Source organism: Gossypium raimondii, chromosome 7, assembly GCF_025698545.1.
Source record: "Gossypium raimondii isolate GPD5lz chromosome 7, ASM2569854v1, whole genome shotgun sequence".
Lineage (NCBI taxonomy): Eukaryota > Viridiplantae > Streptophyta > Magnoliopsida > Malvales > Malvaceae > Gossypium > Gossypium raimondii.
In genome coordinates, this window is record NC_068571.1 from 11,756,793 (window position 1) to 11,771,176 (window position 14,384).

At 36.4% G+C, this 14,384-nt stretch overlaps 1 non-coding gene across 1 annotated transcript; it reads right to left on the reverse strand.

Annotated features, from left to right (window-relative positions):
* Window positions 1-9,490: 9,490 nt before the first annotated feature.
* Window positions 9,491-9,597, reverse strand: LOC128042649 (small nucleolar RNA R71). Its single transcript, XR_008198164.1, has one exon. It is a non-coding gene; the product is annotated as a small nucleolar RNA R71 (small nucleolar RNA).
* Window positions 9,598-14,384: the final 4,787 nt, after the last annotated feature.

Here is a 14,384-nt window from a genome sequence, read left to right on the forward strand (position 1 = left end):
CAAGCAATGGGACACAAAATCGGTTACCTCACGTTTTAGCCCAGGCCACCAATACAAGTCATGGAGATCACGATACATTTTATTACCGCCGGGATGCATAGCACAAGAGCTACTATATATTTCCCGCATAATAGACTATCTTAGATCTACATCCTTGGGCTTATAGATACTACCTTAAAAACTCAAAATACCATTATCATTATATCCAAAGTCTGAAGTCTTACCCTCATTCATCTACTGAACCCAACAAATCAAAAACTCATCCAAAAGCTGTTTACTTTTGATCTCATCCATCCAAGATGGCTTAAGCTGTAACTCGACCAGAATCCCACCATCTTCAAAGGCGAGCAAACATCACCCTTAAAGCAGTCGTAGATCTTCGACTAAGAGTATCGACTAGCATATTAGCATTACTAGGATGATACTCAATCGAACAATCATAATCCTTAAGCAACTTGATCCAACAACGCTAAGATTCAACTCCTTCTAAGTGAGGAGGTACTTAAGACTCTGATGATCGGTGTAGATAATACATCTCTCACCATATAAATATTGCCTCCAAACCTTTAGTGCAAAAACAACCGCAGCAAGCTTGAGGTCATGAGTTAGATAATTACCCTCATGCTGTTTAAGTTGTCTAGATGCATAAGCAACTACTTTACCCTCTTGCACCAATACACAACCCAAACCAGTATGTGACACATCATTATAAACAACGAACTCCTTTCCAGGTTCAGGTTGAATCAAAATAGGTGCCTGATTCAAAACTGATTTGAGCTTCTCAAAGCTTGATTGCTACTCAATATCCCAAAAAAATGGAGCATTCTTACGTAGCAGCTTAGTCAAAAGTGTTACTATCAAAGAAAATCCTTAACAAATATCTGATAGTATCCCGCCAAACCAGGAAACTCTGAAGCTTAGTCACATTTCTACACTATTTCTAATCCAAAATAGCCACTATCTTCTTAGGATCCAGTCGGATACTCTTAGCAGAAACCACATGCCCCAAAAACATAACCTCACCTAACCAGAACACACATTTACTTAATTTAGCATACAATTCCTTTTCACAAAGAATATGAAGAACAGTTCAAAGATTCTTATCACGCTCATCTTCGGTCTTAGAATATACCAAAATGTTATCGATAAACACTACGACGAACTGGTCCAAATATGACTAAAAACTCAGTTCATGAGATCCATGAATGCTGCTGAAGCATTAGTCAAACCAAAGGGCATGACAAGGAACTTGTAATGTTCGTAACAAGTCCTAAAGATAGTCTTATGCGTATCGATCTCCTTAACGTTCAATTGGATATGCCCAGAATGAAGATCAATTTTGGAAAACACAAAAGCGCATGAAATTGATCAAATAGGTCATCAATCCTCGAAAATGGGTACTTATTATTTATCGTCAATTTTTTCAACAGATAATAATCCACAAAAATCCTCAAAAAACCATCCTCTTTTTTAACAAAGAGAACCAGTGTTCCCTACGGGAACATATTAGGCTGAATGAACCCTCTGTCCAAAAGTTCTTGAAGCTGCAACTTAAGTTCCTTTAGCTCCTTTGATACTATCCGATATGGAGCAATGGACACCAGAGCTGTCCCTGGTAATAACTTAATTCCAAACTCAACCTCTCTATCTAGAGGTAATCCTGACAACTTCTTAGGAAAGTCATCTGAAAAATCCCTAACAGTGAGAATCTCTTCCACAGTTGAACCCACACTACTTGTATCATGCACATATGTCAAATATACATCACAACCCTTACAGATTAGTTTTTTAGCTACCAATGTAGAGATCACATTAGATAGATAATCTCGACGCTCGCCAACCATCACAACCTCCATATCATCTCTAACCTTAAAGTTTACTCTCCTCGACTCACAATCCAATCCACCTTGATGCTCCACCAATCAATCCATACAAAAAATTAAGCCGAACTCCCAAAACGGTAACACATCTGATCGATGCTCTCTGACCATGCTGTAACGACCCAATAGTTAGGGTGTCAAAAAATAAAGTTCGGGACCCTGTTTTCGTAAAACCAACCTGTAAATATCTTTATTTAATATTTTACAAGATTAGTTTAGTAGTGAATTAGATTTTGATTAAGTGAATTTTCTAAAATTAAGAGTTGTTAATGTATTAGGACTAAATCGTGTATAGGTTAAAAGTTGATTTATAGATTGAAACAAATTAAAAAGGAGTAAAATGGTACATCTACCTTGTAGAGTGGATGACATTAAGGAAATATATATACATTATATATGTAAAATTATATATATATGTTATATGTTTTATTAATAATTAAATGAATTTAATTTCTGTATAATGATAAAATAATAATGGTTATTATAATAAAAACAAAAAGAACAGATGTTAACATGCAAACTAATTAGAAAAGAAATAAAAGAAAGAGAGAAGAAGTTGCAGCAAACCTAGGGGCTTTAAGGTTCAAATTCAATTTGGTTAGTGCAATTCTTTTCTTGTAATTTTTATATATTTGGAATCCCGGTTCTTAAAGCTACCCGACCCATATTGAAATTTTTAGTATTGATTAAGATTTTAGATGTTGCTATTATTGAATAGTTTAAGTATTAAATACTAAATAGTGAAGTTAATTCTTGATTTTGAGTTTTAGGGACTAAATTGTGAAAATTTTGAAATTTAATGATATAATTTAAAATAGGAGTTAAATTTAGTTTAAAGTGAAATGAGTATGAAAATATAGAGTTAATTATGAATATTAAAATTAGTGTCGGTTTAGGGAATAAATTGAAATTTAAGCAAATATTGTGTAAAATTGAAATATTTAATGTGGAATTGAATTATGTAGTATTAATGTATTTTAATTGTCTTAATTCTGTAGCTAATGTCATACCAGAATCCTTGACCAAAAAGGGGAAGGATAAAATCGATGTCAAATAGCTTGGAATCCACAGTTTGTGTTTCTATAATCCGAACCTAGTTGTAAATTACTGTATTTTGAATTATTGCATATGGTAAGTAGTTGAGGTGAGTACTTTAGTACTTTGAGATTGAATTGAAATTACAGTTGATTGAAATGGAGTGATTTGGTATATATATTATGAACGTATTGAATATATGAGTTTGAAATGAATATGTGTTTAAATGTGATAATATGCAAATATGAGAATTGAACATTGGATGTATTTGTAAGAGAAATTGAACCTGATTAACTGTTTTGGGCTAAGTCGGATTTAGACGGCATGCCATAGGATAGGAAGAGCTCAGGGATTTCTTTGAATTCGAGTTGATGAGGCATTGGGTGCCAATTTGCTCTGGTTTAATTGATGAGAAACTAAGTGTCAATTTATATAGCACTGGGCACAGTTATTACTTCGGATTTATCCGATGAGGCACTGGATGCCAAACGGTGTGTTGGTTGGATCCTTGTATCCGTCTAAGTCCGAGTCATGTTAATAGGGGTAATTAAATAATAAAGTTTTATAATTGATATTGAAATGGCAAAGTATGTGAATTGGAAATGAGAAAGTGGATTGAAAATTGAAATGTGAAATATGGTGTGTTCATAAATGAAATATATGAGTGATGCACTCATGGATTGAATATGAATTGGTTTGTACCATTATGTAAATGAATTGTTGAATGATCTATGAAAGCTATTTATATAGCACGTGATGTGAATTGAGATATTTTTAAAACCAAATCAAGTATGAAAAAAATGTGAAAATTGAGTACAATATGAAATGATGTAGTAAATTGCATGAAATTGATATGATGATATCTTGTAGTTGTATGCTTAGATACTGATGTAATTGTATGATTCAATTTAAGCATTCATGTATCAGTATGTGTTTAAATGTTCAGATTATAGAAATATCACTGAGTTTTACTCAGCATGAGGTTTTATTTTCCATGCGCAAGTTAGGTACTTCTCTTTTGATCATCGACTCAGCATCCAACAACAATCCTGATCTCAAGTGTGGTGATGTTTAATTTTGTAATGGCATGTACCTAGGATTTCTTGGTTGTTAGTTATTTTGTGAATAGGATGTAAATTGAGTTATAAGTATAATGATGATTTTGGTATATAACTATATGTTTGTGGTTGAGGCCATAAGTTTGGCATGTGCGTGTGAACTCTAAACTTGATGTCTTAGGTAGCTAGATGTTAGGCTAAATTGAGTGATTTTTAGCATGCTTAAAATCTTGATTTGAATGATGCATTGTTGATATGTTTTGATGCTATAAAGTGTGGTACCAATTAGGGTACATTGGTTAGGCACCTAAAATGGTTGATTTGGCATGTTTTAAGTATCTTTGATCGTATTTTGAATAGGTTAAATGATTGGTTTTGGAGTTGCTTAATACCCAAGCAAGTAGGAAATGGTAAACTTTTTGTTTAAGGTAGATTTTGGGTCTACATGTGCAGACACACGGGCATGTACCTTGGCCATGTGAGATACCCGGCTTGGCTACCCGCTTGTGTTTGTCTGTAGAGTGCTTAGGGTGCAAGTCAAGTATCACATGGCCTAGTACACGGGTGTGTAGGGCTCTTTCAAGAGTTACACATCCTAGCATACGGGCCTGTGACGGCCATGTGACCTTAGTCAATGAGTTACATGGGCAGAGACACGGACTGAGACACGGTCGTGTGTCTCTAATTCGAATGTTACATGGGCAACGACACAGACTGGGACACGACCGTGTGTCCCTATTTCAATAGTTGCACGGTCTGAGACACAGACGTGTGTCTCAGCCGTGTGAGGTACACGGCCTGGCCATACGGCCATGTGATCCCTGTTTTCAATTTTTTGTGAATTTTTCCTAGATTTTTTAAAAGATTTCAAAGTGGTCCTGATTTGTTTCTAAAGTATATCTTGGGCCTCGTGGGATCGATTTAGAGATGATATGTGTATGTATGTATGGTTGAAGTTCTATTTATGATGTTGAACGAAATTAATTATATATTTTTTAATTGTTCAGTAATGCTCGTAACCCTAATCTGTGACGGAGAGGGGTTAGGGGTGTTACTCACGCCCACCACCATTACCCCCTCTCATTTGACCACGAACCCCTAGCAGGTTGCTGATCAACCCTCTGAAGCAGAATCTGGCCCAGAATCGGCACCACACCAGAAGCAATCCCAAGTCCTCCTCCAACACTCACTTGGATGGCGCCTATTACAATGCCCCCAAATATGAACCTACTCAGCTCTATTAACCTATTCAACTCTAATAGTTGGCTCTGCCTGTGGAGGTTTTTCATACCTGGCCCTTTTCATGGGTCGTTGAGAAGAACTAAAAGGACTCGGATCCATCTTATTCTTGTTCTAATTTTTCTCTCTCTTGTCACACTCAATGAGCTTAACCTCCTCAACAATATTTGCCTTGCCCACCAAGGCCTTAAAAATTCACTGCCTCTAGGGAGCTATCAAATCCTTGAGGTCATACCTCAAGCCCTCCTCAAAGTGTACACTTTTATCATAATTAGTAGCAACCAGCCCTTGAGCATACCTACTTAATCTCAAAAACTTGGCCTCATACTCGGCCACTGATCTATCCCCCTTAGTTAATCTTATAAACTCGCATCTATGGGCCTCAATGTAGCTCACCCCCACACACTTATTCTGGAAAGCACTCCTGAATAAATCCCAAGTTAACTGATCAAGCTGAGTACCCTTCTTAACCGTCAATCACCACTGGTACGCCTCATCATGAAGCAAAGATACTGAAGCCCTCAGTTTCTACTGGGGGTGCAGTCTAAATCGTTCATTATCCACTATGTGGTAATCAACCAATACTCAGGCACAGTCGGGGCAACACCAGCAATGCCTCTAAACACCTCAACTCCATTGGATCAAAGTCACTCAATAATCGACCTTTGACTCCCTGATCTAATATGGGTCCCAGTGACCCTCTCTAAAACCCTCAATATTGCCTAGGACAGTGCGTCATCCCTGACAGTCTCAGCCGCAGACCCAGTCTCAGCAGTCGGAGTTCCTATAGTCTCACTTGTATCTAATTGGGGCATATTGCCTATCGAAGAAGGCTCAGCTCAAGCCCCCCGACGACGACCACCGTCCCAAGGGTACCACGTCCATGAGAGCCACGAGTGCTCATTGTCTTATCTACATTTTCAAAATTGTATGAATCATTTTAAATTTTAAACCTTAATATTAAAGTTTTATCGGTATACTTATCAGTTTATAGAAAGTGTTTTACTACATTACAGTCTCTAAAGGTCATTACTTATTATAAAGTATCACATGCAAAGTTCCTCTGAAGCATAACTAAAGTTTAGAGTTCTTATTTGGATCGGCACCGGAGTCTCGATTTCATTTACCCAAAAATTCGAAGATTATTTCAAAAAAATTCAAGTTAAAACAAACAATTATTTCTTAAAGTATTTTGGACCTAAAAATACACAGTCAAGTTTTGTAATCTGGCTCTAATACCATCAAATGTAACACCCTAAACCCGACCTAGACGTTATGGTCAGATTGTGGAGGTTACATCATACGTAAAAACACAAACACTTAATTTTTGAGAGAAAATTCACTTCCACTTAAAGAAAATCCAACTTCTTGAAAATGAATCAATTTATTATAATTTTTTGAAATCCGTTAGAACGTTGAAGAAAGTCATATTTTTAAATTTACCAAAACATATTTAACTTACTTGCCTTATTGGTGAGCTAAAACATCTTAGAAATTTTCAATTAATTTTGCAACAAAAAACCTTATAGAATATCGATTTTAAAATTGTGGTTCACTTTTATTTATCTTAAGCAAAACGTCATTAAAAGTTAAAAACTTTAGTGAAATAAATATCAAATAATCCTAACGTTCCAAACATCACTTTTATTATTGTAATATCCTATAGCTCGGGTCTGGCGACTGGACCGGGTATAGGATGTTACATTATCAAACCACCTTAAGGAAGTTGATTTGGTGACTAAGACCTCTAGTCAACCCATGCTACTATTTTTTCAAACATGTCATAATTAAATAAACCAAACTCATCCCAATTGAAACCTATATAAGGCCCAAAATGATGGCCCAAGTAAATAAAAATAGATTTGTTATAATGGTACATGGAACGAGTGACAGCAGCTTCCCCAACAAATAGGATTTTACAGTAGTTTCTCTTTTTTTTTTTCTTTTCTATTTCACAAGCTTGTTTATATATTTGTTTGTACGTGGATAGACTAGGATTTAGATAGACATTTTTTTCCATGGTTTCTTAGATATAACTTTTAAGGTGGGATTGGACTAGACCTGTTCATGGTTCGAGCTACCCATATAGGCCCAAAGGATCGCCCAAAATTTGAGAGGGTTTGGGTAAAAAATTAGGCCTAAAAAATGGGCTTAACAAAAAAATTAGCCCCAATGAAAATATGGGTGGGGCTTGAGCTTGAACATTCAAGGTCCGTAATACTTTATATTATGTTATTTTTGTATATCATGTAATTTCTAACACATTAAAAAAAAGAAACATATACTAAATATATAATACTAATCTAATGTAAACATTAAAATAATGTTGATAAGTGATAAAAGTAACATATTTTAATCCCGTTTTTAATGTGTTTTTGGATGACTATTCATGCAAATTAGTGAACTTTATGCTCCTAATCCTTTACAATCATGTTTCTATACTTATGAGAGCATTTAAGAGCAAAAGGAGCGAAAATCGAGTGAAAATAAAAAAAAAATAGAACAGATTTCAGGTGTCACACGGGCTAGGTCTTCCCACACGGGCTGGACACATGGCCATGTGCCAGACTGTGTCGATTTCATGACTCACATCCCAAAACATGGAAAAACACAATTTTAGGCTTTCTAGGCATTCTAAAGTCTATAAATACCAAATAGAAGAAGAGAATATGTAGCCATCAGAGAATATTGAAGAAAACAACTTGAAGAACACCATTAGAGCCAACTCTGAAGCGGATTTCTATCAAGATTGAATACCACCTTTTAATTTCTCTTGAAGTTTTTATGAGTTTTTTTATTTCTTGTGGTTATTCTGACTTTGAGATGTTTTTATTCACAATTATGAACTAATTCCCTAGATACCTAGGGATGATGAACCCTATGATGAATTATATTATTTGATTTATGTTTTACGCGATAAATAATTTATTCTTATTCTCAGTTATGTGTGCTTATCTCTTATTTTAATAATTTTGAGTTATTAATTCATGTTTAAGGTGCTTAAATCAGAGGAGGAAAAGTGTTTAAGAGTAGATCTAACATAATTGAGTGGAGTTGCATGCAATCCTAGAAATAGGATAACATAAATCTACCAGATTAGAGTCAAATCTAATAGGGGAATCCACAAATCAAGTTAATGCAACAATATGGGTTTTAATTAAAAAGAAATTTTAATTAATCAACCTAGAGTCAGCTGCTCTTACTCTCGAAAGAGATATAGCATAATTTAGGGATTTCTATGGATCAAGATACCAAGTGAATAAATCGTTTAAATCAAATTCATAATAATAGATGAAGTCTAGGTGGATTCTTTCCTAGGTATTGTTTCTCTCATTAGTTATTATTCGATTATTTTCCTGACTCATTCTCTGTTGAGTTCTTTAGTTAGATTAATTTAGTAAATCTTAGTTTAAAACAATCACTCGAATTTGTCGGCTAAATAATAGGAAAACTGTAATTAGTAATAATTTTATTCCTCATGTATATGATATCTTTACTCAACGTAGCTATACTATTTATCGATAAGTGCACTTGCCTTTGTCGTATTTTTAGTTAGTTTCGGGAAAACACACATCAAGTTTTTGGCATCGTTGCTGGGGAACTAAAATATTAGGAAAATTTTATTTCTATTAAATTAGCCATTTTTTTATATTTTTTAATTTAATTTTTACATTTTAATTTTTCTTTTGTTTGCTTTTGGCAGGTCCTTTTGGTTTATGACTAGAGGAAACTCGTCGGGACCATTGCTTTTTGACAGTGAGATTGAAAGTACTACTCACAAAAATCATAGAGAGTTTAAAAAAGCTAGGCAAAATCAATAGAGTATAGTAGACGATCACGAGGAAAAAAATACTACTATGGAGATCGGTTATAACAAAAAATAATCAGCAAGTAATTGAGCAACCTGCCCCTCGAACTATGTATGATTATGCCAAGCCCACTTTTATTGGGGCTGAATCGAGTATTGTGAGACCGACTATTGCTGAAAACAATTTCAAACTGAAGTCGAATACTATTCAGATGGTACAACAATATATTCAGTTTGATAGTTTCCAAGATGAAGACCCAAATACTTATTTGGCCAATTTCTTAGAGATTTGCGACACTTTCAAGATTAATGGCGCCACTGATGACGTCATTCGCTTACGGTTGGTCCCTTTCTCGTTGAGGAACAAAGTAAAAAAATGGTTAAACTTTTTACCACGAAGTTCCTTCACTACATGTGCTCAAATGACCGAGAAATTTATGTTGAAGTACTTCCCACTGGCTAAAATAGCCAAGTTGAGGAATGACATCTCTGCTTTTGTTCAGATCGATCTAGAAACATTATATGATGCATGGGAGAAATACAATGATCTATTGAGACGGTGCCCTTACCATGTGTTACCTTTGTGGTTACAAGTTCAAACATTCTACAATGGTTTGAATCCCACAGTAAGGCAGTTAATTGATGCAGCAGCTTGTGGAACACTGAATAACAAAACACCCGAGGTAGCTTATGAATTTATTGAGGAGATAGCACTGAATAATTATCAGTGGCAAGTCACGAGGACAAAGCTGATGAAAGCAGTCGATGCTTTTAATCTAGATGCCGTCACCATGTTATCAATCCAAATAGAAGCATTGAATAAGAAAATTGACTGTTTATATTTTTCTACACAGGTGAATCCGATGATGCAATGCGATACAAATAGAGGTAGAATGAATAATTCATAATGTTTACCCTTCGGTCTTAGCATAGAGAATGAGCAAGTCAACTATATGGGTAACAATTCTAGACCTCAAAATAACTATTATAGTAATAACTATAAGCAAGTTGGAGGAACCATCCCAATTTTTCTTAGGGTGGCTAAGGAAATCAACGAGCACAACCCCCTATCGGGCTTTCAACAACCTTATCAACATGAGAAGAAACTGAACCTTGAGTAGATGTTAAAAAAATTTATCTCAGTGTTAGAAACTTGTTTCCAAAACACTAAGGCAACACTGAAAAATTAGCAATCATTAATTCAAGGACTCAAAAATTAAATAGGATAGCTTGCTAAATTAATCTCGGAAAGACCACAAGGTAGTTTGCCTAGCAATACTGAAACTAACCCAAGGGAGCAGCTTCATGCATTTACTGTTCGAGATGAAGAAGGGGTAGTTGAACCTAAACAGAAATCGAGGAAAGAATATGTAGTTAATAATGATAAGGTTGAGGGAGGTAAGAAAGAGGAAAAACCAGTTGTCAAAGAATAAAAACCTCGAGTTCCATATCCAAAAGTGTTGAAGAAAGACCACACGAATAAACCATTTGGTAAATTTATCAAGCTCTTAAAAAAATTACACATTAACTTACCGTTTGTTGAAGCTCTTTCGCAGATGCCAAATTGCATCAAATTCTTAAAGGAGCTGTTAACAAACAAGAGGAAGCTAGACGACTCGTCGACTATGGAGTTTAACTTAGTGTGCTCTGGCATTCTCCAAAATAAACTACCCAACAAACTTAAGGATCTAGGAAGTTTTACTATTCTTTACCTCTTTGGTAGTTTAAATATTAAAAATTCTTTAACTGATTTAGAGGTTAGTATTAATGTCATGCCTTATAAAATGTTTAAACAACTTGGTCTTTGGAAACCCAAACACACTAGGATAAGTATTAAATTAGCGGATAGAACTATTAGATATCCTAAGGGTATTATTGAGTATGTACTCGTGAAAATTGATAAATTCATATTTCTCGTTGACTTTGTTGTGTTAGACATGGATGAGGATAGTAAAGTACCTTTGATCTTAGGTCAACCCCTTTTAGCCACTGCTAGAACTATTATCGATGTTGGTACGGGTGAACTTGTCATTTGTGTATGTGACGAAAAGATTACTCTTCAAGCACATGATTCTGTGAGAGTCTCTAGTGAGCGAGATGATTTTAAATGCTCTGTTAATGTTAGTAACCATGTGGCTCAATGTTCTTTGCAGGAAATCCCTCGTGAAAACGTGTTAGAGTCATGTTTCATTCAAGGTAATAGAAACCAAACAACATATAAAGAGCAAATGGTGCAACTCGATGAACTAGATGAATGGCGAATGCATGCTAATGAGAAACCGAAAAAACACGATTAAGAGACAAAGCGACGCAAAATGAGCATGTGATAAGAACGAAACAATTTAAGGTTGGGGACAAAGTACTACTAGACAAATTAGATCCACGAATCTCCTCTTCGGAGCTTGAGTCAAACCGATCGAACCCATTTATAGTATTGAACATCTTCTCATACAGTATAGTCGAGGTAACATATTCTGAGTTTGACACATTTAAGGTAATAGTACTCAACTCAGACCTTATCTTGGTATTAACATTGATAACAAGAAAGAGGAGTTTCAATTCCGAGAACCACCCTCACCATGCGTATACAAGGTAAGTCGAGCTTAGACTCTAAATAAACACTTCTCGGGAGGCAACCCGCGTGTTTACATTTTTTAATTCTTTTAATTTTATTGCATGTTAATTCAAAATTAATTAAATTAAAAAATATATATTAAAAAATGTGGTTTTGAACCACACAACCTGGACACACGGGTGTGTCTTAGGCCATGTTCATAGTAGGGTATTCTACAGAGAGTTACATGGTGTGAAGACATGGTCGTGTAGGCCATACGGCCTGAACACACGGGCGTGTCCTAGGTCATGTGAGTCGTGGGGCTTAATTTTTCCAAATTCGATTGTTACACGGCCTGAGGGGGTCTAAATGGCTTGGCGACAGGGCCGTGTGGCTCACACGAGCTGGACACACGGGCATGTCTTAGGCTATGTGTATACTAGAGTTAATTTTTCAATCTTAATTTTGAGACAGTGAGTTACATGGGTCATAGACATACTCAAGTGTGAAACATGACCTGTCACACAGGCGTGGGAGAAGTGAAGGATGATCACACATGGCCTGGACACACGGGTATATCAAAGGCCGTGTGAAGATTGGGTTTAAATTTTGAATTACACATGGGCCTAAACACAACTGTGTCCCCCTTTAAAACCTTAAACCCCATTTTGTTTCTGTCTTTTTCCAATCCCAAAGCCCCCATACCACTGTTCTGCTTTTACCCACGTTGACGCTTCCATTCCGACCACCATCATCCTTGCCCCCTTTTTCTCTCACTCCGCTTCGCACCAACCCCGGTCACTTTCCCACTCGCGATTTACCTCCTTTTCCCTTTCTTCCTCATCCAACACCCAACCCTTCCCCCTTGCCGAACCACCGCGACCAACCCCTCCCTATCACCATCGACCACTACCTGCTCCTCTCCCCTTTTGTCGCGTCTGTTCCTTGCACCCCTCCTCGTGCTCACCACCCCCGTTATAACTTCAGTCACCGCTCCTCTGTAGGTTTCCTCCCCATTTACCCAATTTATCTATTTATTATTTATTATTTATTATTTTACTTTTATTCTGATTTATTTTATTTTTTCTTTCATTTATTTTATTTTTAGTATTTATTCTTCTTATTATTTATCTTATTTTGTTTTCTTATTTTATTTAGCTTGATTATTAATTTTTTTTGTCATTTCTCTTTTGCTCATTTTTAATTTATTTTTATTATTATTGCTAGCATTCAACTGAGCTTATTCTTCTTATTTTTCTTACTATTGTTTTTCTTCTTCTTATGATTAGTTTGCATGCTTAGTAGATTGAGCAACTAGTTTTTGCATGATTGGCTTTAGTACATATTGTTTTAGGCGTAGATTTTGTATTTAGGTAGCTTGATTTTGATGTTGGTCATGTGAGGATTATTAGTGACGTATGACCTCTCAGTTTTCTTAATTGGTGATACTTATTTTATTACCTTTCTAATATTGGGATATTTGATTTTTTTAGGCACACCATGACAAACACATGCGGCAAATCTAACGTCGTTGTCCCCGCTTCGAAAAAGTGAAAGACTCTAAGCTCGACCTCATCGCCGAGCCGTTCCACCAATGTACGCCATCCGTGTCTACGATTTTCACAGGGTCCTCAAGAGGACCTTTATTAGCATTTCCAACAATAACCACTAAGATTAGACTGATGTATCGATTGGGCAACTTTGGGCCAGATTCATTTAGCTGATAGAGTCTGCGCATTGATCGCTACAGCTCCTTAGGACCGTTTATTCTCCATTATTGAGCCCACCTACTCGGAGTTTACCCTTGAGTTTTGTTCGACATTCCTCTTATAGTACGTGATGTCAAGCCATAATGAGCCACGCACTATCTCTTTCAGATTTAACAGTACGATGTGTCATCTGCGCATCCTAAACTTTGGACCTGTCTTAGGACTCTCTACTGAGGAGTTCATGAGTGCCAAGGGATTCCTCACTTTATACTGGTACATCCAGTACTTGCTATCTTTATGCTAGACAGAGCTGACTGCCAGCATGACCCCCTATGACCCGAGTCGATCGAAGGCGACTTCACCACCTCCAACTTTGCACTATATCCATGCCATATTAGCTCACACATTGACCGGTCAGAGGGAGAGCACCAAGGTCATCGATACATTCGACGCTTATTTTTTATGGAACATGGCAACGGGGCACATCATTGACCCTGCTTACTTCATCGCCTTTACTTGTTGCCATCAGACAGAGCGTAATAGGAAGGGTCCTATCTGCTTAGGCCTTTATGTGACTGGCCTCGCAATGACATTTCGACCTCCTCGACACTCTATAGTAGTCCTCCTCATTTGCACTAGTTGGACAGATGACCCCGCAGGGGTTATCGACTATGAGTCATATGAGGATGATCGAACAACTGTGTGGAGTGGATCCTCCTCGATACTGATTATCTCATTTTGACCCTCAGGAAGAGCATGAGAACTTCATTGATGATGTCTCTTTCCACCACAAGGATCCACCTCATCATCCACCTTCAAGTCACCCTACCGTTGCTGCTACCTTCGCAGACCTTTCCAAGTGATTCACCCAGTTCGAGCAGCACCATTTTGAGTGATTGGACAACATTGATACGACTTTGCAACAGATCTATCTGTATCTCCACATTTCTTACACTGCGCCTGCGCCTCTCGATCCCAACACATTTCACGATGATGATCGTTGATCTATTTTATTTATATGATTTCTTTATTTTCTTTTAGTCTTATTTTTCTCTTTAATTTTCTTTTAATTTTAAGTTCTTTGGTTTTTATTTTCTTAGA